Raw genomic sequence first — 26,991 nt, 5'->3', positions numbered from 1 at the left:
CTATTGTTATCATCAGTGTACCACAGACTTCCAATTTCTGTAGTGTTGGGCTGATACTGCCGCATGCTGAGGGTTGGGGATAAGGTCCTGAAAGGTAACCTACGTGACTGCTCCACACTCTCAGTTTTCAACCAACCTTACTTGCATAGCTGCACTTTAAATGGGACGGTTACCGTACTCTTCATCCTCCCTCCCCGTGGACAACTTCGCTGGATCACTTCTCTCCAGGCTTGTGTTAGCATGTGTGGCATAGTCTCAGTTGGCCAGTTTCTGCCTAAATGTTAGGCATCCCTCTGCTTTTGGGTCTGGGGAGGGTGGAATTTCTCAGTGCTCTAAACATTGCCTTATGTGTGAGATTGTACTTGGAAGGCTGTTTTCTGCCCTTCTCCCGTCAGTAGCTGATCTCACGTTGGGATTAATACAGGATCCAAGGACCAGTGAAATCTCCTGGCTCTCTCTCACTGATAGTTTCTTCTTCTACCCTTCCCCAACAATAAGTTTTTGCCTACTGTTCAGAGTATTTCCTGTCCTCTCTCAGGAGCTTAAGGATTTGATCTGAAGAACAGGAGAGCTGGCAGTATTTGTCTTCTGTTCATCCCCAAACACCAACAATCACCTCATGTATTTTTGTTGCACTGAGCAAGGCTTTCTCTCATTTCCTCCTTCCCTGACCCCAGTCTTACTTGTGAGCAGTGGTGGGGGCCATTGAAAAAAGCCTTGTGTCTGAGGCTACTAACAATTACAGACTGATACAATACCCAAACTCTGTCTTTAGTTTTGGATAAGACTTACCAGTTTGCGTGGTGACTGATTTCTCTTCTTCCTATGCCCTTTAGTAAGGCAGAGTTTGTATGTTCTGTTTCTTCTTCTTCATGAAATTTGTCTTTCTTCAGAATTCATGCAGCTTGGTTTTCTTGTCCTCTTCTGATTTCGGAAATTAAGGTTACTTGGTTGTCCTCTGGTCTCTGATGGACCCAGGTGAAGCTATAATTTTGTAATTTATTTGGTTTATTTTTAAAATTCTGGTGATCTTGTCACTTTCTGCACCTATAATAGGAGCAGAAAACTAGAGATCATTTTTGACATTTCTTTTTCATTTCTAGTTTTGATTCCTTCAAGTTGTTTGAATTTTATCTCCTAAAAATCTTTGGGCAATATAATCTAGGCCAGTTATCTTTAAAAAAAATCATTTCTATACATTTTCATCATTTTCTTCACTGCCAGTCAAAGAACTTGATAATTAAGGAAGAAGGTCAGCTAAGGGCCGCATGATTATGAAAATTTTACAGCAAAGTTGAGACCTGTGCTCTCATTTGAACTATAGAAACTTTTAGTGAGGCTGACATATTATGAACATAATACAAGAAAAAAAATAGAATAGTTAAAGATTAAATTGCTAACTAATATTTTCCTTGACTCATGGTTTTTAAGTTAAATTTTCCCATAGAAGAATCAGATGTCTAAACTATCTCCCTGTTGCTGAAACATTGTTATTTGAATACTAGCTATTTGTGGCTGGGAGCTCCAAAGTACTTAATGAGGTATTATCTGGTAGTGATGATGCATAGGACTTCTGGTGTTTTGCTGCCTGGACTTGAATTCTAAATCCAGCACGTGTGTGACTGTCTGCAAATTTATTAATTTTGCTTCAGCTTTTTCAGCTGCTAAATGAGATGATAAAAATAATTTTCATAAGATATCTATGAGTATTGAGATAATGCATATAGAGTGCTTAGAAAAGTACCTGGAACTTATTTTTTTATGTTTTTAATATTTTAAAATATGTGATAAAATAATTTTAAAAGTACTTATTCATTTAAAAAATCTTGACAGATTGAAACTAAATAGTGTCGATGAGGGAGTTTGTAAATGAGTATTCCAGCTTCGGAGAGAAAACATGGATTTTGAAATATCTTTTCTTGTGGTGAATTGTGGGAGGTAGTACAAGATTAGTGTTAGGATCCTCCATGTCCATTTTTACATTGGTACAAAACAAACTTGAACAGATTGTGTACTTGATAAGTGAATAAGGAGAAATGCAGAAAATGAAGGTAATGTATATAATAGTACCACTCAATATTTATTAATTTGGTGCTTTCTACATGCCAAACCTTCAAATAGCTCACCTGTTGAGAAAGACAGTGCTCGAAAGAACAAGACATCATTACCAACAATAAATACACCAGAATGTGATCCATATTTGGTTACTACTTAGTGGACATTTTGAAAGGGAGGGTCAATAAAGACATCATAAAATAAATCAGTATTACCTAGAAAGCCTCACAATGCCTCACAGTGGATGTGTAAGCCATGAAAAAAAATCAAACAAGAGTGTTTATTCAAAACTCATTCTCAAAACCACATCTGTTATCTCCTTCAGTTTGTGAGAGCAGATTAAGAACTGACCATTCTAGCTGTGCTTCTCACCGTCAGACACCATGCCTTTGATCTTTGGAGACATCATAGTTCTGTCCTGTAAATCACTCTTTTTAAGCAACTGCTTCTTCATGTCTGAGAAATAAGGAGGTTATCATCTAAATGCAAAGTATCACAGAAATGTACAATTTATCAGTTAAATTCAGTATAGTGCTATGTGTCCATCCTCATTCTTACTGTAATCATATTTTTAGCTCTGTTCTTATCAAAGCAAACTGTCCTCATTTTAATGTACTATACTCATGAATCACTGTTTTTTAATTCTACTCCATTCATACTATACTTAATAATTTGGTACTTCAGTTAAATTATTTGCACACAGTAGATGTTTCTCAGGTAGAAAAGGCAAAGCAGAGAATTCCAGAGAGAGATAACAAAATATTAAAATAGGAAAGATGCATTCTTAGGAAAGCAGTAAATTCAGTGTTAATGGGGAGATGTTCACATGAGGAAGAGTGGCTGGTGAAGCTGCAAAGGCATCCAGGGTTGCAAATACGATACAGCTGACAGTTTAGCCTAGGTTTTCTAGAAAACAGGTGCTGGAGCAAAATATTGTCTGTAACTCCATATTGGGAAGAGCAGTCCCAGGAGAAGAAAGGATAGAAGGCGTATGAGTTGGGGGGAATGGGAGAGCAAATATGAGGAGTAAATTTTCTGGCTGACCACAGGTTAACAGGGAGAATTGCTGGCTTGGTCATTGATACCTGTGAGCTGTCTATCAGTGGTGGGAAGGGTGTCCTTCTGCCTGGTTTCCAAGTAGTAAGGGTGGACTGCTTCTTGTTATCATCATGTTCCACCAATTCTAAACAGTCACAATGATGAATTACTGCTCTCAGCACCCAGGGTCAGAGGCCTCTCAGCGTACTTTACACAGGCCATATGTTCTATGTAAGAATTCATCAACTAGCACTTTTTGTTTTTCAGTCTCCCATCATTCAAAGTCCATCCCAAGGAACCTTGACTTCCCTCGTTTTATCACCCAGAAACCAGTGAAACCAAAGCTCCCATAGTTCCAACTTCTTTATGGACCTGGCTAGTTCACAGTCCTGAGTCTTTTTGCAAATGGGAAAAGAATATACAGATTGCCCATATAGTAGATGCAATGGGCTCAGTAGACCTTCAAGACGTTGAGGCCAGCAGATGCCTGTGGTATTATTGTTGTACTTGAGAAAAGGCAAGTATGTGGATCAGGGTGTTGTGAATTGTATTTGATAAATGCACCACTCAGGAGGAATCTAATTTTAGTTGTCTTGTCAAGATGAATAATTATATATTTTAAACAAGTAATTGATATAGTTAGAATTTTAGATGACTGCAGTCATAAATTAAATAAGACAAGGCATTTTAAATGGGATTCATTGATAATCAATAGTTCTGGCAAAGTGAGAAGTGTGAAATATACCACAGAGCTCTAAAGAGTATCACTTACAATATATGAAGAATGTGAATAGGCCAACATTCCCAGGACATCACCTTTTGTTCCAGAATATGTGCTCAGTCCTCCACCTTTAAACTTTGTGTCATGCTTCTAGTATTCAAAGACAAAGGACTTTGGCATTTTTATCGCTAGATATCCAAATAGACTGCAATTTTTATGATTATTCATTCATGAAGAAAATGGAAAAATCAGCTAAATACCATTCTTTAAACAAATTCTTTAGCTCACTCTGTTTTTTTGTCTATGTTAGTCAAGACATTATGAATTACATTATGAAATTATCTTATTTTTCACAAATCATCTGCAGTTCCTACCTTGAAAAAGCTCAGGGTATAAAAAAAGTGCACTCAAAACAGAGGTTATCATAAACAATGATAAGAATTTTAAAAAAAGAAGTAATTGACATGGTAATAAGCATTTGAAAATAAGAAATATTGGGGTAAAAATAGAAATGTCAATGTTAATTAAGGATAGGGTGTGCATTAAGAAAGATGTAAGTTGAAGAATTTGACAAATTTCTTAAAACTTAGTGGTATATATCATAGGCAAAAAGAAAGAAAGGAAGATATTTTTGAACAAGGAAAAATATTTTAATAAATAAGTGACGTGTGTGATATTTCAAGGTAGCGGTAAGCAATTTAGCTTATTTGGAATACAGAGTTTATGTTGGAGGATATGGCTGAACAGTTGGAATGGGTTCAGTGTGTGGAGTACATAATATCTATTTTGGAAAAATATTTCAAGAAGCTACATAACACAAAAAATGAAATCTTCTGTGCCATTGACTCAGAAATACATAGTTAAAAATGGAGCATTAGCAACTGTGGAAAGACTTGATAAGCTAACATCATTGTCAATGAAAGCAGATACTGCAGATTAAGTAATTTGTAATTAAGTTCATATTTTTCCATATTATAACTGAACAAGTCACAGACAAGATATTAACAAAGAGTTCTCAAATGTAGAAATATGCTTGTGTGACCCAGATGGAAACCTCATTTATTCCTATATTTTAAAGTTGATATTTTATATTATATTGGTTTTACAGTAATTTGGATAGGGCTTAAATCATTGCAATATGAACCATATAACAATTTAAGCTATTTAACTACAAGTTGCTAAATATAATTTAAATTTCTTTTTATCACAAAGGCTCTGCTACTATTATGCATTTAATTGTCATAACAGTTATTCCATATTCCCATGTGACTCTATTCTTTCATCCCTTCTAAATGAGCCACAGAGGAGAAAAGCAAAAAAGATAAATTAAACTTTTAAAGAAGAAGCTACTAAGCATTGTAGTTTTTTCTCATTTTTTTAATTAATTGGAGCAAGGATGTGGAGCCAGCTTCAATTCTACCTGATAGCATCTCACCAAATTTAAATATGTTACTTGCCATGGACTTCTTATTTACCTTTTAAAATTATTCCTGTAGCATCACACCTGGATTATATCAATTAGTCCAACACAATTACAGATTTAGATGTTAATATTTGAGTAAAGAACATTAGCTTTTTGAGACTCTTTTTAAATGATAAATTGAATCTACAAATTATTCAAAAATTTATAAATATTTAAATTATATAGCATAGTCCCCTAATGCAAACATTGCCAAAATTAGTTTTACATAATAAGAAAAAGACATAGTACATTGAAACAAATCTTCCTTTTCAGTGTTCAATTATGTAAGCTTAGACTACAGTTTTTACTTCAGTTTACACTTAATTGCTGCTTTGGGAATCAGGAAATAATATGTAACTATTTTTTGTTGCTCCTTTAATCTTTAAGTAGAATGGTGAGATACCCAATAAAATAAAGTGTATGTGGATTGATGATATGATAATACCTATATTAAGGTATTATTTTATTGATATATATATTATTAAGGATATATTACTAATATAATCTATATGTTCATGATCTTTTAAAGTAGATATTCTATTTTCTTACTATAGCAAATGTAGTTAGAATAACTGATAAAAATTAATTTGTGGCTTCCTTGCTGAATATTATTAAATTAAAATTATTTTGCTAAATGATGTATTTGAATGTAATTGAAATAACTGATACCATAATTAAGTCGATAAAAGCAAATAAAATATAATTTTACAAAATAATGTAGAATAATAAGCTAATGTGTATTTGGGGGATGAAATGGATAGTATCATTGGGAAAGCTGTAAATCTCAAAATCTCAGGACCAGTTTATTTTAGAATACAGTCTTTTAGGATCTTCTGGACAGTTACTCAAAATTCTTTCTCCCAGTGCTATAAGCAGTGTTAATAATGATTCTATATTAGCATTTGATCATAATGTATTAACATGCCCTCATTTTTCAATGGATTATTTTTTTCCTTGAAAAAGATCAACTGGGGACCATCTTTAATATGAGGACATTGCAGAATTTTTAATCTTGCAAACATGAGTTCAGTGTATTAGTAAATATAATTTTAATTTAATAGTTTTAAATTTGTCATAAATAATCAAGCTTCACTTAATGAAGAAAACTTCATAAAAAAACAGCATAAACACAAGACTTTCTAGAAAAGGAAAACAGAAGTACTTTAGAACATAGTGTCACTCCTGCATGCTTCTAACTCTTTATAACATGTCAAAATTATTTTGTATACATTCTTTTAAAAGTATGGAGTATTCCCTAAATAATTAAAGCAGAATATCCTACGTTACTATGGAGCAGCTTGTTCTCCCACTTTTTGAAATGTATACATTAAACCTGGTAGCTTTATAATAAATGGGTGCTTCTTTTTAATTTAGCCTAAGCTGCATTATTTTTGTTATCTGTAAATATCCTCCAAAAGAAAATACATCCTACCTGTCTATGAGTAATTTTGGCCTCAATGCTCTCAGCACATCTAGAAAATAGCCCAGAACCTACAATTCCTGTATATCCTTCTAAATGGATTCAGGAGAGCTTGCTTGCTTTGACATAGGAATTTAGCAACAATCTTAATATTGGGGTCATTTGAGGTATTTGGGACGCATAAGGAAAAGAAAACCCTCAAATGTTTGTATCTTTTTTTTTTTTTGAAAAGTGTGACTTCCTTGCCTCTTTGAGACAATGCTCAATTCAATTAAACAGAATTATTTTATTCCTAATTAAATATAAATAAATATTATATCAAAAAGGGCAGTCAGTGATACTGATTCCTACATTCTACATAGAAAATGTGCATGCCTTTTGCTATGTACTCCTTAATAAAATACAGCTGTAATTTATTTACCTCTTTACTGAGTTAGAAAGAAAATTTCTTAAAATCTACATTTTATTTTGCATAAGTTGGTCAGAACCAGGACTTTGATAATAAAATCACTCTATGTGACATGAAATATCTGCAGAAATTTATTCGTAGAAAGGTAAAATATGAATCAAAATTTACTGTGGCTGAAGAACACAGTCAGTACAGTTAGTTGCTTTCTTATGTTATTCGTCTCTGCTTCATTTTTACATACTTATAAATTTAACTTCTTTCTCTTTTGTTTTTATACCAAATCAAGATCTCAAGAAGGGCTATGTTTATGTTCATGGGGCCATAATATGAAATCACTTTAAAATCTAATAAACCTAAAGCATTAGAAATTTGTATTGTTTTTGTTGTGTTTTAACAGAATGTTTAGTAAATCTCTTGAGTTAAAAAGAAACATTGGACTTTATAGTTAGTGAAAATAAGGGGTACTTTCTTATAAAATATAATTTCAAAAATTCTAAAACTTGTTTAGTCTAGGTGTTATAAAAATAGATTATAAAGGAAATCCCAAGGCAAACAGAGTAAAAGAGTAAAATACACATTGGACTACATCAGTATTAACCTTTGTTCAAAACCTTCTTATTATCCCAAGCTTAATATTCAAATTCTTCACCATAGTCTACTTATCTTATTTAGTTTCCCTCCTATTGTTCTTGCTTTTTTGTTTTATCCACCTTGGCCCTCTTGCCTTTCTTGAATAGTTCAGTCTCCTTAATGACTGTCACCCTTACTCATTCATACACCCTGAAAATATCTTTCCCCTGGTTCTAATTGAATCATTTCTTAAAATGTTACCATTCTCAACTCAGTGTCTACCTTCTTGCCTGCCTTTTAAATGTGTTCATTGCAATTAACATCATTTTAGATTATAATAAAAATTATTCATTGTTTCCTTCACTAGACTGTAAACTCCACAAGTACAGGAACATTTTCTTATCTTCGTTACCTCTCTAGCCCTAGTGCCTGGAGTAGAGCCTATCACAGGATAGTTCCCAATGAATACTTGTTGAATAAATTGGTATAAGTTTCATGGTTTCACACTGAAGTGGGTGCAAAAAATGTGATTTCTACCCTTTTTGAAAAGATCAAAATAAAAGAAAATATTTGATTGAATAAACAAGCCACAAAGCCATTGAATCTTAATACCTTATCACCCTCTTTTAACTATACTGAGATTGGTAGATAATGCCTACTGTTCCCACCCTCCCATACCCCACCAAAGATGTCTATGTCCTAATCTCTAGAACCTGAGAACAAGTTATATTACATTACAAAAGGGACTTTTCAGATTTTCCAGTATTTTCTTGAATTATTGTGGTGGGCTCAATATAATCTTATGGGTCCTTAATAGTAGAAGAGAGAGGCAGAAGTATAAGGCAGAGAGATACACAGAAAGAAGGTTAGCAGGTATTTAAAAAGTAGAGGGGCTTACTCCACTGTTGCTTCCTTTGAAAATGAAGACAGCCATGAGCCAGGGAGTGCACACTGTCTCTACAAACTGAGAATGACCCTCAATCAAAAGCTAGCAAGCAAACGAGGACCTCAGTCCTGCCACCTGAATTCGGCCAACAACCTGAATGAGTCTGGAAGTGAATTCACCCTCAGGTCAACCCTGCTGATAATTTCATTTCAAACTTGTGAAATAAGAAGTAGAGATACCAGCCAAGCCCACAAAACTTCCAACCTCTAAGATAATAAATTTGTGTTATATTAAGCCTCTAAATTTGCAGCAAATTGTTATGGTCACAGTAAACAACTTATACATAAGTTCTTTTTTTTTTAACATTTTTTATTGATTTATAATCATTTTACAATGTTGTGTCAAATTCCAGTGTTCAGCACAATTTTTCAGTTATTCATGGACATACACACACTCATTGTCGCATTTTTTTCTCTGTGAGTTATCCCTCCTATCCACCTACATTCAAAACGTAATATACTATTATCTCCCACCTACCAACTGCCAGTCTTCCACCCCTTCATTCATTTAATATTCATCCTTACATATGATCTCTTTCAAAATAGGTTTTTATGCTATTTAAGAAGGTAGATCAAAATGATAAGATATTAAGCAAATTATATTAACTATATTAAATTTACCAAAAATAGAAGTAATTTACAACAGATTGGAAAAGTGCTATGTATGTGTTGAAAGTTTAGTTAAGAATGTTAACGAATAAAATGTAAAGGTATAAGAAATTTTCTGCCTTAACAGATACTTAAAAATATTAAGTAGAAATCAGATAGACAGTAACCATTTTTAAATGATAGTAACAACAGTCAAGAACATATGTTACTGTCTATTACTTCTATTTTTGGTAAATTTAATATAGTTAATATAATTTGCTTAATATCTTATCATTTTGATCTACCTTCTTAAATAGCATAAAAACCTATTTTGAAAGAGATCATATGTAAGGATGAATATTAAATGAATGAAGGGGTGGAAGACTGGCAGTTGGTAGGTGGGAGATAATAGTATATTACGTTTTGAATGTAGGTGGATAGGAGGGATACATAATTAGTGATTAAAAACAAGAAGTCTACATTAAAATTTTATTGGCTCCAGTGACAGAAACCACGGAAAAGAGAACATTTATTGAAAGATATATCAAATGAAATCATTTAAAAATTTTTTCTCTTTTAATTGTAGTAATAGAGAGAGTTTTGGAATCGGAGTTGGGAACTTGGATTTCAATACCACCCTATTCAGGTGTAAGTCTTAGGTCATTTTGTTTCATATGAAAAAGACAGGCTGCTTGTACATTAACTTTAACAAATCTGTTATTATTTTTGCCTGAAGGCCTTCATATTTTTAAGAATGTTGTGTGCCAAATTAACAATTTTGGCAAAGAAATTTTTATATAGTAACTGACAACAAGAAAATAGAAGTGTTGCTCTACTCATGCACATGTCTCATTGGGAAACCAGTGTGTGACCAAGGAAAGCTTTTTTTTCTGGTTTTTTGTTTGTTTGTTTTGTTTTTTTAATTTGCTTGCTTCATTGGGCTTTTATATGAAATGACTGGTATTCCTACAACTTATTCCAACCAGGATAATTACTTTTGTTTCACAGTATGAGGGTATTTTTGACCCTACTTCTATATTGTGAGATTATGATTATACCAAGGAATGTCATTGTTTTTCTATAGGAATTTTCTGGGTTATTGTGTATGTTTTCCACTACCAAAATTAAAAAATAACTAATAATTAAAGTAAACTTAATAATGGTTTATAAAAAATTAACTCTATATATACCACGCACTATTCTAAATATTGTAACATGTATTGATTTGTTTATTCTCTTCCCTGCTGAAAGATATCATTATAATTCTTATCTTAATGATAAAGAAAATGAGATTTAGTGACATTGGGTAGCTTATTTAAACTCAGAGTTAACCAGGAATGGGGTCTGAATTGGAAGCCTAGCACTCTAATTATTGGATAAGGTTATTACCCAGTGAGCAAACTAGTCCTGAGTGTTACACATAAAACCCTTTTCTGATATTTTATTTTAGTTCCAGTATCTGGCCATTTATCCACTCCAGTGGACTAGAATAAAGGCGATTATTCAGGGAAAAAAAGTCTAATACTCTGAACAAACACCAGGAAATTTCTTTTACTTTTTCAAACAGTGGTTCTGCAACTTATTAATCATCAGATTTAGTAGAGATCAAGAAGCTTGCTAAAAATAAGAAGCTAAATAATTTAATAAGTCAGTTTAAAAATGAGAAATTCTGGCCCCACTCTGAAGCTCCAGAAGCAAATTCCAGCCCTGAAAAAGAAGCTATCCATATTTTTTTAACAAACACTTCAGGAGTCAATAGCAGGGATAAAATCTGCTGGTAGATGTCTTTATAATTCCCATTAAGGCTATATCCTAAATGAACATATGTTGTGCAGTCTTACGAAATTAGCATAGAAATTAGAATTTTTCTCAATGAAATTATATCATTTCCATACTGATTTGAATGTTGCACCACTGGAAGTTTAATCAGTACTTCTTGGAATGAGTATGTTGGGAATTATCTTGTAGACCTAAAGTATCATGTTCCATTTTTCCAACAAATACAATTATAACATTTGGTCTTGAAACTGAAGCCTACTGAGTGTTAGTGGAAGATACAGCATCAAGATAAGAAAAAAATTAACGTTCAAAAATCAGTTGCATTTCTTTACACTAACGATAAATCAACAGAAGAAGAAAGTAAAGAAACAATCCCCTTTAAAATAGCACCCAAAGTAATAAAATATCTGGGAATAAATCTAACCAAGGAGGTGAAAGAATTATACACAGAAAACTATAAACCATTGATGAAGGAAATTAAAGAAGACTTTAAAAAATGGAAAGATATTCCATGCTCTTGGATTGGAAGAATCAATATAGTTAAAATGGTCACACTGCCCAAGGCAATCTACAGATTTAATGCAATCCCCATCCAATTACCGAGGACATATTTCACAGAACTAGAAAAAATCATAATAAAATTCATATGGAACCATCAAAGACCTAGAATTGCCAAAGCATTACTGAAGAGAAAGAAAGAGGCTGGAGGAATAACTCTCCCAGACTTCAGACAATACTATAGAGCTACAGTCATCAAGACAGCATGGTATTGGTACAAAAACAGACATATAGACCAATGGAACAGAATAGAGAGCCCAGAAATGAACCCACAAACTTTTGGTCAACTCATCTTTGACAAAGGAGGCAAGAATATACATTGGAATAAAGACAGTCTCTTCAGCAAATGGTGTTGGGAAAACTGGACAGCAGCATGTAAAACAATGAAGCTAGAACACTCCCTTACACCATGTACAAAAATCAACTCAAAATGGATTAAAGACTTAAACATAAGACAAGATACAATAAACCTCCTAGAGGAAAACATAGGCAAAACATTATCTGACATACATCTCAGGAATTTTCTCCTAGAAGAAATAAAAGCAAGAATAAACAAATGGGACCTAATGAAACTTACAAGCTTCTGCACAGCAAAGGAAACCAGAAATAAAACAAGAAGAAAACCTACGGAATGGGAGAAAATTTTTGCAAGTGAAACCGACAAAGGCTTGATCTCCAGAATATATAAGCAGCTCATACGACTTAATAAGAAAAAAATAAACAACCCAATCCAAAAATGGACAGAAGACCTAAACAAGCAATTCTCCAAGGAAGACATACAAATGATCAAAAAGCACATGAAAAAATGCTCAATATCACTAATTATCAGAGAAATACAAATCAAAACTACAATGAGGTATCACCTCACACCAGTCAGAATGGCCGTCATTCAAAAATCCACAAATGACAAATGCTGGAGAGGCTGTGGAGAAAGGGGAACCCTCCTACACTGCTGGTGGGAATGCAGTTTGGTGCAGCCACTATGGAAAACAGTGTGGAGATTCCTCAAAAGACTAGGAATAGACTTACCACATGACCCAGGAATCCCACTCCTGGGCTTGTATCCAGAAGGAAATCTACTTCAGGATGACACCTGCACCCCAATGTTCATAGCAGCACTATTTACAATAGCCAAAACATGGAAACAGCCTAAATGTCCATCAACAGGTGACTGGATAAAGAAGAGGTGGTATATTTATACAATGGAGTACTACTCAGCCATAAAAACCGACAACATAATGCCATTTGCAGCAACATGGATGCTCCTGGAGAATGTCATTCTAAGTGAAGTAAGCCAGAAAGAGAAAGAAAAATACCATATGAGATCGCACATATGTGGAATCAAAAAAACAAAAACAAAAACAAACAAACAAAAACAAAGCGTAAATACAGGACAGAAATAGACTCACAGACAGAGAATACAGACTTGTGGTTACCGGGGGGTGGAGGGTGGGAAGGGATAGCCTGGGATTTCAAAATTGTAGAATAGATAAACAAGATTACACTGTATAGCACAGGGAAATATACACAAAATGTTATGATAACTCACAGAGAAAAAAATGTGACAATGAGTGTGTATATGTCGATGAATGAATGAAAAATTGTGCTGAACACTGGAATTTGACACATTGTAAAATGATTATAAATCAATAAAAAAAAATGTTAAAAAAAAAAAAGAAAAGAAAAACAGCAAGATGAAAAGGATGTATGGAAAACAACAGCAGGACCACGACAATGTCCCCGACGAGACAAAACGTGGAGAGGGAAGGGCAGGAGCCAGAGCCCCGCTCATGGTCTGCACCCAGTCTCTCCTCTAGGGGAATGAAGTCATGGCTGATGTCACCGCCGCTGAGTCACACGCCCACCAAAGGAGAGGTGGAGGAGCCCCCGCCCGATGTTCAGTCCCACCCTCCTGGACCAGAAGGGTTACCTCCCTGCCTTCTGCTCTGGGACACTGTCTGCCTAGCCTGGTCCTGATATGACTGAAATGAGGAGAGCTTCTCCTTGTGCCCAGGGAGGACACTGCAGCCACAGGGGCATGCCAAGAGCATTGCCACTGAGTCCTCAGGTCCAAACCCTTGAGATGGGACAGGAAGTACAGATGTGAGAAATCTTCTGGTTCTTTTCTGATTGGGGCTAGGGCTCTATCCCATGATGTCCAAAAAGGCAATTCCCATAATAAACAGCACTGAATACAAAAAAAAAAAAAAAAAAGATAAGAAAGAAATACAGATTTATTTTTTTCCTCACATCTACAGAAAAACAAATACAATTTTAGATACAATTCTACATGATTTAAACATCCCTACAAATGCTTTTTCTAATGAAGGAGTTTTGCAGGATATAGGTCTTGGAGTACCATAAAATGATATTTAATCTCTAAAATCTGTGTGATTTCTTTTAATGATTTATTTAAGTTATGTATGACCTGTGTCAATATTTAAAGTAAACTCTGTTTCCTCTAGAATATGCATATTTTAGTGTTTTTGTATTAAATCATAAGAACATTGTCATTCTCTGTTTTATGATGTGCATGAAGATAAGAAGCCTATGCTAGACTTCATATTTTTAAATAATCTTGAAGATGTTAGCTCTTATAAATAAACATTTTTAATAACTTTATATTAGGGATTCTACTTACACAAAGTATCCACTAATGTAATAGAGTAATTTCTTATTTAACTTTATATTTTATAAATATATGTAGTAAACCAATAAATTATCTTGGCTAAATTTTTAAAACCTTCAGATTATCCATATTTCAGTACCTACTCTTGAAAAAATAAAACAGAACAAAACACAGAAATCAAAAAGGAGGGGCTTACTTGTGTGTCCACAGTAGTTTTATTAAACATTTCATGTCTGTATAATTTTTGACATAAAAAAGGCAAGAATATGTGGGGTTTGCACCTTTGTAAATGTGAGACCATGAAATGATTATTTCTGACAGGAGCTCCAGTGAGGGAAAGACAGCTTGACAGATACATGGAGATTTAACTATAGCACTGAGCAAGTTCTGAAGAATAAGTGATACCATTTTTGGTTCTCTGTTACAAAGGAGTACTACAGAAACTGAATTACCTGTAATGAGCTAAATTTTATTAAGTAATATGTTAAATAAGCTGTTGAAATTAGTGTATGTTTGAAATATTTTTTAGTATGGATTTTACAATGCTGTGAAATCTCCCTGTTTTTTAATCATATGTTTTAAAATTAATGAAAATACAGAAACTCTCCTTTTCCTAACCTTTGTTGAATTTACATTTCTAATGACACTGTTAGATGAAACAGCCCAACTCACCCCAGGCTATAGAAATTAACATAGGGTAGGTCAGTATGAAACTGTGAATACATATGTTGCTGCCATTTCTGATAATGTGCTCTTCATTTTGTGCTAAATTTTGCTCAGTGGCTTTGAAAATGACAAGTGACAGAAAAAGATGTCTCTCATAATACTTCATTGGGAATTATGTTTTATAAATAAATATGGTATCATTGCTGATTTTCCATAAGTTGGCAACTACTGGCTTCTGTGTGTGTTTATAACATGAATTCTTGAATTCATTCTTCAATAAGTAGGTCTTCTCTAAACAAGGTAAGAGACTTCTCCAAACCACATTACTTTTCTTGGTAAACATACACATCTTCACAAAAATGAAAAGAGAAGAAACTCAATCTGGGGAAGCCAAATATTTTATAGAGAAAGAAACAGTGTGAATGTCTTGTCGGTTTATTAGTTTTGACGTTGGAAAGCAAACAAAGAGTTACTCTCTAAAGGCTTTATTAATGAGAAAATGTCCCCTGCAATCACATCACTACCAGTGGTAGCTCACCAGCCAGAAACTTCAGCATCATAGTTGGCTCCTTTTATCTCTCCAATGCTGCCAATAAATCAAGAAATTCTATCAGTTTTACATATTAAACCCTGTGAAATCATTGATGTTAAACTGTATCCAGCACACAGCAACTTCAAGGGTTCAGATCTCTTCGGTTCTCTTCATCCCATTACTGCTGTTCTGGTGATTTGTATTAAAACCCTCCCTCCCCTGATTATTGAAATAACATCTATCCTAATGGTCTCAGTACAGCTTCTCTGGTATTGCAGTATAGACTGGTGTAATACAATCTATCTCGATGATTTGTATTGCAGTCAGATAGTCCTTTTAAGGGTAAAGATCAAGCTCACTGTCATGTCCTACATGACTATTAAAACAACCTGGTCCCTGATTGTTTCAGCCTCCATGTTAACTTCAGCAACCAGAACCTTTCTCTTAACTAATTACTATTAATTTTCCAAGTCTTAGTTTAAAAGTGATTTCCTCCAGGAAATCCCTGACCCCTTAATTCTGACTCAGGTACACCATTCACCTTGGGATCAATAGTTCTGACTGTAGCAAGTATAACACTGAGCTGACTATTGAGTTTACCAGTATCCCCTCAATGATAATAATTTTATGAGGGTCATGGCTTAAAAAAATTTCACCATTACAGCCCCTTATACTTGTTGACATGTAATAGGCAGTTAGTAAACAGTACTCTATTGCAATCGATACTTTCGTTTCCAATAAAAGCTTTTAAGAAAAGTCTAAAAATGTCTATACAAAATAAATCCAAATATTTGAAAACCTCCGAAGAATCCAATATATATTGCTATATGCACTGTAATTGTATCTTTAAACAAATACTTATGTATCATCTGCTATATTATAGATTCTCTTCTCTGCACTTAGGAGACAGAGTTGAATCTGTGTTTTTCCCTCATGGAATTTATATTTCAGTGGGGTTGAGTGGGGAGAGGGAGTTGAAGAAATATTCTGGATCTGGACTCCATGGCTTCTTTAGGTTAGTACGTGAGTTTCTATAATATTAGATTTAACAGTAACAGTTCTATATTCACACACCTATTCCTTTCTGTCTCTAGAGGCTGGCAGAAGGGTGGAGGAAAGGATTGAGAAAGTCTACAGTGCGAGAGGAGCCAGATAAAATTATCATCATTCCCTGGCCTATGTGTCTAGGGTGTTCTTTTAGTGAACGTCTAGTTCTTTGAATCTCTTATCTTGGTTTTTTTCCTGGTCTGATATTACCTATCGCCAAAGAGCTTGATCCTTCAGGTACATAAATTACATTTCTTAGAGTTTTGTGCTCTTAAGTCAGTCCTACTGTTCATTACACAGTCACTCAGAAGATCAGAGATTCTGTTTGTTAGAATTTCAGTTTTTTCCTCTGACTATAAAAGTCACTGCTTGTAAACAATTGGGGAATTAAAAAATATTGGTACATATTCATTAAAATGCTGCTACTCAAAGGAAAAATGAGACTTGGCATGTTCCTTTTTTTCCCACCTATAAAGGTTGGAAAATAAACACAGTAAATATATTTCATTATGCAGTTGGTATCTTACCCATCCACGTGGGAATGGCAAAACGTAAACTGTCCCACATCGTCTGCACACTTTACAGAGGCAGATCGCAAATTGGTGAACTTGGTGTCCATGTTGATGTCCATCAGTGTGTAAAAAAGTGATTGCCTCTAGATTTAAAAGACCAAAGACTTTTAGTTTAATAATGTGTATTCTTATCATCCTTTGAAAAATAAGATCTGGTAAGACTAAGATCAACTTCTTACTGGCAACCATCAGCTGGCAACACATCGTTCTCTTCTGATGGGACGTTTTTTCACCAGTTTTCTCCAGTCTCCACAAATTCCCAGTTGTATTATTATCCAATCTATTTCACTTATTTGTGTAATTACTCTATGTTTAATGAGCAGTTATAATTGCTCCATGTTCTACACTCTAATGATATTTTATGCAGTTGTTATTTTTTGAAGAATAAGCTTAATGCAAAAAATCACACTAACACTAATTTCTTAAGGAAGATAACCTGAATTTACATGTGAACCAAAATCTCTGGTGTACTTAATGTGCAGATTTTTCTGGTATAGTCATAGAAAAAGAGATTAAGTGGGTATGATTGCATTCCAGGAAATTGGTGTTTTTTCAGCCCCTCATTTAAATCCCCCTAACCTAATAAATTTGGCCAGATTTCTAGACTTGGTGGAGTAATGATAACAGCAAGGATTTTTTTCAAAATCATCTAAAAGTATTGTAATACAGAAAATACCAAAAAAAAAAAAGGAACATATCCAATTGCATCCTTTATATAGTTAAAATTACTACATGAAAGTAAATTTAACTTATGAAAGACTAGTGCTGAAGTGTTCATTGTTTATTAGCATTGTGAGAAACTGTTGCAGGATAATACCCTATTCATAATACAGTTTATATATTCAAGGACTGAGCTTAATTTTGTAACTTAAAGCAAGAAAACCTGACCAAGAATAGAATGCAACCGATTTTCAAAAAAATCACTTGAGAAAGGCATCAATTTTATTGATTAGATGTGATGCCTAAAATACTTCGGGGAGTCAGTTTTTATAGTAAAACATATAATTTCTTTCCTTAGTGAATATGACTTTCCTTAAGTCGGCTTTAAATTAGTGGGAAATTAGAGAACATGCTTCAGCAATGACAGTCTTTAACATAGCTATCTTCTAAATTCCACTATTTTAACCTGTAACTGTTGTCGTACATTTGTGTTTACCTGTAATCTCACTTCATCACCACACTAGTACTTCCTTCACATCTTTAATTTTGTAGGATCTTCTGTTAAAGGATCTCACTTTTTTGTTGTTGTTTCTGGCTTCCTATCTCCTTTTGTGCCTATACCCTCTGTAAGTTTATTTTAAAAGTTTTTTGTAAGATAACTTTGTCATTGTTAACCCATTTGTATAACTTATATACAAATTCTGCCTTCACGTTTGTTTGCTATGATAAGTATAGAAGTCTAGGTTAGAAACCATTTCTCTTCAGAACTGTGAAGACATGTTTTAAGTTCCTGATGTTTCTGTTCTGAAGTTCAGTGCTGGTGTTATTATTAATTCTCTGTGCACCACTTTTATCTTCTCTGAAATCTTGTAGTGGCTTTGTTTCTATAGTTACAAAATTTGACAACAATGCTACTTGGATGTATTTTTTAGTAGGTTGTTTTGGGTATTAAGTGAACTCTTTCAGTTCATAAAGTCAATGTCCTTCAGTTTGTAAAAGTTTTCTTGAGTGATTTCAATGATGATATTCTTTAATCAATTTCTCATTTCTTCTTCTAGAAAATTCCTCATAGTTGCATGTTGTATCCTCCGGAAAATACTTCTGACTATCCTTATTTCACCCATTTTCAAATTATTGTCTTTTAATTGAACGTTTGATAAGATATTTATCTTTGTCTTCCAGTTAAGTTTTTTTTTTTTTGACAATTCTGTTGCATAGTTGTGTTTTCTGAGAGCACCCATTCATTAATTTTATCCTTCTTTTTATAGTATTCTGTTATTTCTTCATGGATGCATTGTCTTCTTTCAGGAAATATTATCCCTCAGAAAATATCATCATCATTTAATACATGATTCCAATGGACACTTTTAATGCTTTATATATTTAAAGTGATTAATTCACAAAAACAAGAATAAAAGGATAGTAAAGAATGATAAGTTTTTTTAAATGGTTAAAATAAAAGGATAATTAAAAAGGGATAGTTAATTTTAAAATACATTTTAATAATTAATTAGAGATTTAAATCACCTTATGTCAATTAATTTTGGTATGCAAACATTATAAAAGATTAAGACAAAACAAAAACTACTGTTAACATGTTCTTTCAGAAAACTGGTTTAGTCTAGGTTTTTGGCCCAAAACATTATATCACGAAGTTCTTCTTATTGAGTTACTAACTACATGATAATATATTTTTTCTTTTTTGTCTTTAGAAATATATTGTTCTCTTATAATTTGTGCGGTTGGGGAAAATCAAGTAAGATATCATCTGGAGACTAGTCTGAGATTTCAATTTTATGATCAATTTTGTCATCATAATCAAAGTCTAGAGTATAATCAGCCTCAGTGAATTCATCTTCTGATTTATTTAATAATTGTGAAATTTAATGCTCTGTCAGTTTTCTTCTCTTTTTTATTATAGGCCAAACCTGAACAATCTTATTTCTTACTTTTGTTTAAAGAAATCTAAAAGCACACTTCAGAGATGGAATCCCTACTTTTCACTTATACTTTGTGAAAGATGATGCAGTACCATATAAAATTCCATTTAAAAAAAGTAAAAGAGAATAATTTATTTCACAGTTGCATCATCCTATATTATTCCAACAATTCTTTTCTTCTTTAAAAAATTATTTGAAACTTTATTTGGGAGTAATTGGTGGCTAATAAAATAATTCATAGATTAATGAAATAGCAAAATATTTTTTAATAAGAAAATGATTACTAAGATTCTGTAATGTGTCTTAGATTTATAAAACTGCCCAATAGACCCATATGGTAATTGAAAAATAGAATGAGTTTTATTTCATTTAAAAATAATTAATTTGTCTCTCTTTTTTGGAAGACCTCTAACAGAAAATGAAAAGCTCAATATATTAATTGTTCCATATTGTAAGAAATACTCAATATGTTAATTCTTCCAAGTAAAACTGCCCAAACATAAAATTGGATTTGATTGATCCAAATTGTATGCAAAGGGTATTTGATATTTCCACTGCCACAAACAGTCACTATATCCTCCAAGTTAAATATTTCTCTTTATTACTTTTTATCTTTATCTTTCAGATTAGAGGGTTTTCATAGATAATCTTTGGTTGCCTGTTCATAATTAACAGTTACTAACAAGCATTTTGGAAGCTATTAGATAGGATCTGTTCTAAATTATCTAGATGGGTGGTTTCTTTGGAAAAATAGGTGTCAGTAAGATCTCTTTTTCAATCTTACTGGAATGATTGGATTTTCCAAAAAAATACTCCCACATCTTACCTAGATGTCAATGTCCAGTAATCCAGAATGCTAGGGTCTGAATAGTAGACAAGGGCTGCAGAGGGCATCATCTAGGTCATTAACTCTATGTTTTAGGCTCAGAAAATAAGCTTTATCTTTGCAACTTTGTGCTGCAATGAGAGAGAGATGATTTTTTTTTTTCCTAGATAGTGTCAGAAAGCACATCTAGAAAGTCTCCTTGCTTTAAAAAAAAAAAAAAAAAGTATCGTATTTTAGTGACATTCTATTGAGCCCTTACTTCCAGATGTAATTCAACTCAAAATTGTTAGAAGTTGAAGGATTCTAAGATAAAAGTAACATGAATTTTTAACTATTTACTGTCTGCTTAGAATTCATCATTCTCTGCTCTGCAGCTAGGTTGCCATTCATCAATTTACTTTATGCTGTTTTTTTTTCCCCTCATTTTTCTGGACTTGTGATCTAAAAATCTACTTAATGCTCATTAGTAAGCATTTCAGATTTTCCTATTTTATTCTTCGTATACTCTAAGCCAAAATGTTAAAAATATAGACATATTAGGATGCATATATTAAAGGATTTGTATTTGCCTATAAACTGTCATTAATTTAAAAGGTGAACATGGGCCTTTTCAAAACTTCTCCAAGTTTTGGGAATTTAAGATTATGAAAGGAATATAATATCACAAATATATTAAAATTAATTAAAGCTATACTGAAGTGACACTAGGAGGCAGAATAGGAATTCAGATTTATTTTCACTGCATTTATATTCCACAGTTCTTGGAGAATGTCATCAGTAATTTTAAAATACATGTTATGAGAACCGACAGGATTTTATACACTTTTATTTTAAAATTGTATTGCCATTATTTTATGTAAATTCAATATATGAAATTGTATTTCAAAAAAATATAAAATCATAGAATTAATAAGTTTCTTAATAGCTCCATAAAGGCAAACTTCTCTGAAGTTTGCATTTATTTGCTTTTACTTAAATATAAAGTTATTTCACTGCCTAATTCAAAATTCTCTAGAAAGTTAGGTAAAAAATACAAGTGTCCCAACCCAATCAACATCCTTTTCCTCCAGAAAGTAATGTATCCTCTGGTTTGCATGAGTATTCTACTTCAGTTGCTGTTCAAACACTAGAATGGTTGAATTTGAGTTTTAAGACAAGGGGATTAATCTCCAAGTATTTAACGTTTGAGTGTTTTTTTGTTTTGTTTTGTTTTGTTTTTTAAGCTGAGTGGGTTTTAGTATCGTAAGGGAATTAAATGGCTTTTGAGAATGATTTTTATATCAACATGCTTCAAAGCTTTTGTAGGTTCTAAGCAACCATTTTAAAGATATTTTCTTCAAATAATGGATTTGTTTTACTCTCAGATAAGTCACCCAGTAATCCCGAGCTTTGCAGCTTATAGCTGCTATAGCCAAGGTTAATTAATTAGAAATATTAAAGCTTGGATTAACACTTGGACCTGATTCGCAAATCATTTGCTTGAAAATATTTATTTTGCCCAGTAAATTTATTTTTTTTAAACTTAACACCACACTAGAGAAAAGTAGTTTGTTTAAAGCTTTTATAATGCACTAGGTAAGCTGTAAAAAAAAAAAAAAAAAATTAAAAAGACCTTTCTATCTGGCTTCCCACCAGCCAAACTGTCTTAAGCTATACTTGCTTGAAACTATTTCTGGAAATTATTATCAAAGGCATTTTTCTATATGTGGCTAATTTTTCAGAAAATAAAAAAAGCATTTTCTAAAAAACAAAAAAACAATGTGCACATTCAAATAGATGTGGCCTTTTTCTCCATATCCTCTCCGGCATTTATCGTCCATGGACTTTTTAATGGTGGCCATTCTGACTGGTGTGAGGTGGTATCTCGTAGGTCTGATTTGCATTTCTCTAACAGTTAGTGATGTTGAGTATCTTTTAATGTGCTAGTTGGCCATCTGGATGTCTCCTTTGGAGAGATATCTATTTAGGTACTCTGCTCTGCCCATTTTTTGATTGGGTTGCTTGTTTTTTTTTGATATTAAGCTGTATGAGCTGTTTGTATATTTTGGAAATTAGTCCCTTGTTGGTTGCATCATTTGCAGGTATTTTCTCCCATTCTTTAGGTTGTCTTTTAATTTTATTGATGGTATCCTTAGCTGTGCAAAAGCTTTTAAGTTTAATTAGATCCCATTTGTTTATTTTTGCTTTTATTTCCATTATTTTAGGAGCTGATATGAAAAAAATACTTTGCTGTGATTTATGTTCAAGTTTGCTCTACCCATGTTTTCCTCTAGGAGTTTTATAGTATCTGGTCTTACATTTAGGTCTTTAATCCATTTTGAGTTTGCTTTTGTATTAGAGAATGTTCTAATTTCAGTCTTTTACAGGTAGCTGTCCAGTTTTCCCAGCACCACTTGTTGAAAAGACTGTCTTTTTTCCATATTCTTGTTTCCTTTGTCATAGATTAATTGATCATAAGTGCATGGGTTTATTTCTAGACTTCCTATCCTGTTCCATTGGTCTATGTGTCTGTTTTTGTACCAATGCCATACCATTTTGATTACTATAGCTTTGTAGTATAGTATGAAGTCATGGAGTGTGATTCCCTCCCCCAGTTCCATTCACCTTTCTCAAGACTGTTTTGGCTGTTGGGGATCTTTTGTGTTTCCATACCAATTTTAACAGTTTTTTTTCCAACTCTGTGAAAAATGTCATTGGTAATTTGGTAGGGACTGCACTGAATCTGTATACTGCCTTGGGTAGCATGGCCACCTTAACAATATTGATTCTTCCAATGCATGAACATGTTATATTTTCCCATCTGTTTATATTATCTTCAATTTCTTTCCTCAGTGTCTTATAGTTTTCATAGTACAGGTCCTTTGCCTACTTCAGTAAATTTATTCTTAGGTATTTTATTCTTTTTGGTGCAATGGTAAATGGGATTAGAGAAAAGAACCCTCCTACACTGTTGGTAGAAATTTAAATTGGTGAAACCACTATGGAGAACACTATGGAGATTCCTCAGAAAACTAAAAATAGACTTACCACACGATTCAGTAATCCCACTCCTGGGCATATATCTGGAGGAAAATATAATTTGAAAAGACATATGGACCCCAGTGTTCACAGCAGCACTATTTACAACAGCCAAGACATGGAAATGACCCAAATGTCTATTGAAAGATGACTGGATAAAGAAGATGTAGTGTATATATATACAATGGAATACTACTCAGCCATCAAAAAGAATAAAATAATGCCATTTGCAGCAACATGGATCGACCTGGAGATTGTCACAAAGTCAGAAAGAGAAAGAAAAATTCCATATGGTATGACTTATATGTGGAATCTAAACGGACACAAATGAACTTATCTACAAAACAGAAACAGACTCACAAACATAGAGAACAAACTTATGGCTACCAGGGGTAAATACGGTGGGAAGGGATAAACTGGGAATTTGAAATTTGCACCTCTTGAGGAGTGATGGAAATGTTAGCTATCTTGATTGTAGTGGTGGGTGGCTTTATTGGTATATACATCTACCAAAGTTCATCAGCTTGTACATCTGAAATATATGTAGTTTACTATACAGGAATCATACCACAATAAAGGTGTTAAAAACATAAAAGATGGAAAAAAACAAATAGGTGTGGCCTTTTGTATTGAAAAGTAACATATATAATTCCTGAAGTATTTTTAAAGAGCTATTATATAACCATGGAGAATGAGATAAATACACAGTATGAATCTAAGAGAATCAATGAGCTGAAGTTGGCATATTGACACTATTTTTGAGCATAACTTTTCCTACAAATTAGAAACTCTGGATTTTTCAAAGGTGAGCCTTAAAGGGTGCTATCTACACAGTGGGAATATCTAAAGCCTCAATGCCATGAATAGCCAAAGAAAACAGAAATGCAGGTATGCTCTGAGTTTTTCCTGGTAGGAAAAAATAATCAAATATAGAATGCTTCCCCAAAAACCTTTGTAAAATGAAGATTTTATTTTTGTATGCTAAAAGGGGAAATCAAGTTTCAAAATGTAATCCCATGTTGTTTTTGGCAACATTTTCTGTATGGGCCGGGTAGTTAATCTATTAGGTTTTCAGGGTCATATGACATATGTTACTCAACTCTGCCACTGTAGTGTAAAAGAAGCCACAGGAAAGAGTGAACAAATGAATGTGGCTACATTCCAATCAGATTTTCTTTTTGTTCACTGAAATTTTAAATTTGTGCAATATCCATGTCAGAATCCTTCTTTTCCTGATACATTTTCAAACATTTAAAAATATTGAAAGCATTCTTAGCTGATGTCCAATAGTAAAACAGTTTGCAGGCTAAATATGGTTCAAGGATTGTGATCTGTCCATGTCTCCTCTAATAGCATGTAGTAATCTGCTTAATTCTGAATTAAGGAAGCACAGGGGTAATAAACATTGCACAAACGTTATCTGATTGCAGTTACCCAATAAATATTTGCTAAAGGAATTCATGATTTAAGTAGCTCACTTCTCAAGGTCTGTTTCTTCAATAGACATTATTTACAGAGGAAAGAAATAATATTAAAATATACAGCGTCCTATTACCTACTCTGTTTTATGACATTTATACTGGAAAGTATAAATTTAAATTTTTTACAGTTCTAGAATTAAAGCTTTTATGTTTAGAAGAATACATTTATGTTTATTTTTCCAGGGATGGGAAGCTACTTATTGCTAATTAACCTTCAAAGAAGAACTTCAAAAGTTGATCTTTCTTTTCCTCTTGCTTTCTAACGATGGACATTTGAAAATTTGTTTAATGAAATTGAAAAACTACTAAGGTACCAATATCTTGAAAAAACAAAATCCTAGAAAGAAGAGGAGGCAGAAAAGTTTGTATGACATCCACTACTACTGTCTCTTGAAATCATGGACTGATTCCAAACAAAGAAAGAGAAAAAAGAGAGAAAGCATCTGGAAAGCTGTAACTCTGTGAAGAAACTGCTTCTGAGAGACTGAGGAATTAAACAGAACAGTATTTTAGACTTGAGTATGTAAATGTTGGAATTCAAAACCCACCATGGAGTAGGGACACTAATACACACTAGACTCCTGCCTGGGGCACCAGAGAAGTTGCTGGAAATAAAGGTGAATCAGGAGAATAGAGCTATCATTAAAATTGAAGCCTCATTTTGAATATGTTAACAATCTAATATGTTCTCTTCTCCTTCTAACTCCCTTCCTAGAAGCAATTCCAAATTCTGAGAAAAAACAAAATTACTTATAGTCTCAAATTTTCTCCCATTTTTTCTGTACACAGTAGTTTGTTTCTATTATAAATTCAAATAAAATAAGCAGACATACTGACTTAGGTTGACATGACTGGAAACCAAGAAAAAAGAGTAAGTGATAGAAATAGATGAAGACAGAATATACTAGAACCACATATTAGAGTTTTCAGAGTAGACATTTTAAAATAATTGTGATAAGTAATATATTAAAATGAGATGATGAGATATAGATTTTGAGGAGATAAGTGAAGAATTTAAAAATTAAATTTTCTTTTCTGACAAATACGACTGAAATTATGAACTCAAAGTGTTTGTTTAATAATAGATCAACACAACTGAAAAGAGGTGTAAAACATACTCCACAAAGTAACTGTAAAGATTTAACTGGTAGAAACTGCATAAAAGAATGTTATACACATGACAGATGACATAGAACCCAAACTTCTAATGTAATAGGAAATTGAAGTCCTATAAGAAAATACGAGAAGGAATAGAGTGTAAGTAAAATATGTGGTATTAATGACTGAGAATTTTAAAACCTGAAAAATGAGGTTAGTACAAATTATCAAGAAGCACTTTGAATGTGTCCTTGCAATAAAATATATCTGTAAAATAGAACCTGTACAGTAGAACTGGTGGTTTCAAGCCACAGAACAGTAAAGAGAAGAAGAAAATCTTTGGTAAGAGGAGGAATACGCTATCTTCAAAGAAGTGGAAAAAAGACTTACATAGACGACTTCTTAACAGAAATAATGGGGACTAGAAAGCAAATGGAATCGTGTTTTCAAAATGCACAAAGAAAGTGACAAATCAGATTTTGATACCCATTGGTAATATTCATCAAGAATGAAGTAGAAACCAAGACATTTTCTGACAAATAGTAATTGAAAGAATTCATTCACAGAAGTCCTGTGCCAAATTAAAATTCATAACAAAGTAACACTACATGCAGATGAAATGGTGGCATTGCAGTAAGTGATGAAGAACAAAGGGAATGCTAAAATAAAGGCAAATATAAATTAGATTAGTAGGTTCTTGTAAGCCTACATATAGAGAAATGAATTACAGTATAATACGCTTCCTTTTTAAGAAAGTGAATAATATAGTAGGAAACAACTGTATGTGTAAAGAAACTTAGAAATTTTTCTGTCTTATGAGGTAAATTTCAGTTATTTGGAGATATCACACGTCCAGAAAGCTTCATGCCTCAAGAAACTTCAATAAAATATGTATATTTTAAAATATTCTTTACACTGTAGTGACTAAAAAGTTTTGACTCAAAAGCCACCTTCCTTTTCTTAAACAGAAGAGAAAG

This window comes from Camelus dromedarius, chromosome 1, assembly GCF_036321535.1.
Source record: "Camelus dromedarius isolate mCamDro1 chromosome 1, mCamDro1.pat, whole genome shotgun sequence".
Taxonomy (NCBI): Eukaryota; Metazoa; Chordata; class Mammalia; order Artiodactyla; family Camelidae; genus Camelus; species Camelus dromedarius.
This window is presented reverse-complemented; position numbering follows the sequence as displayed.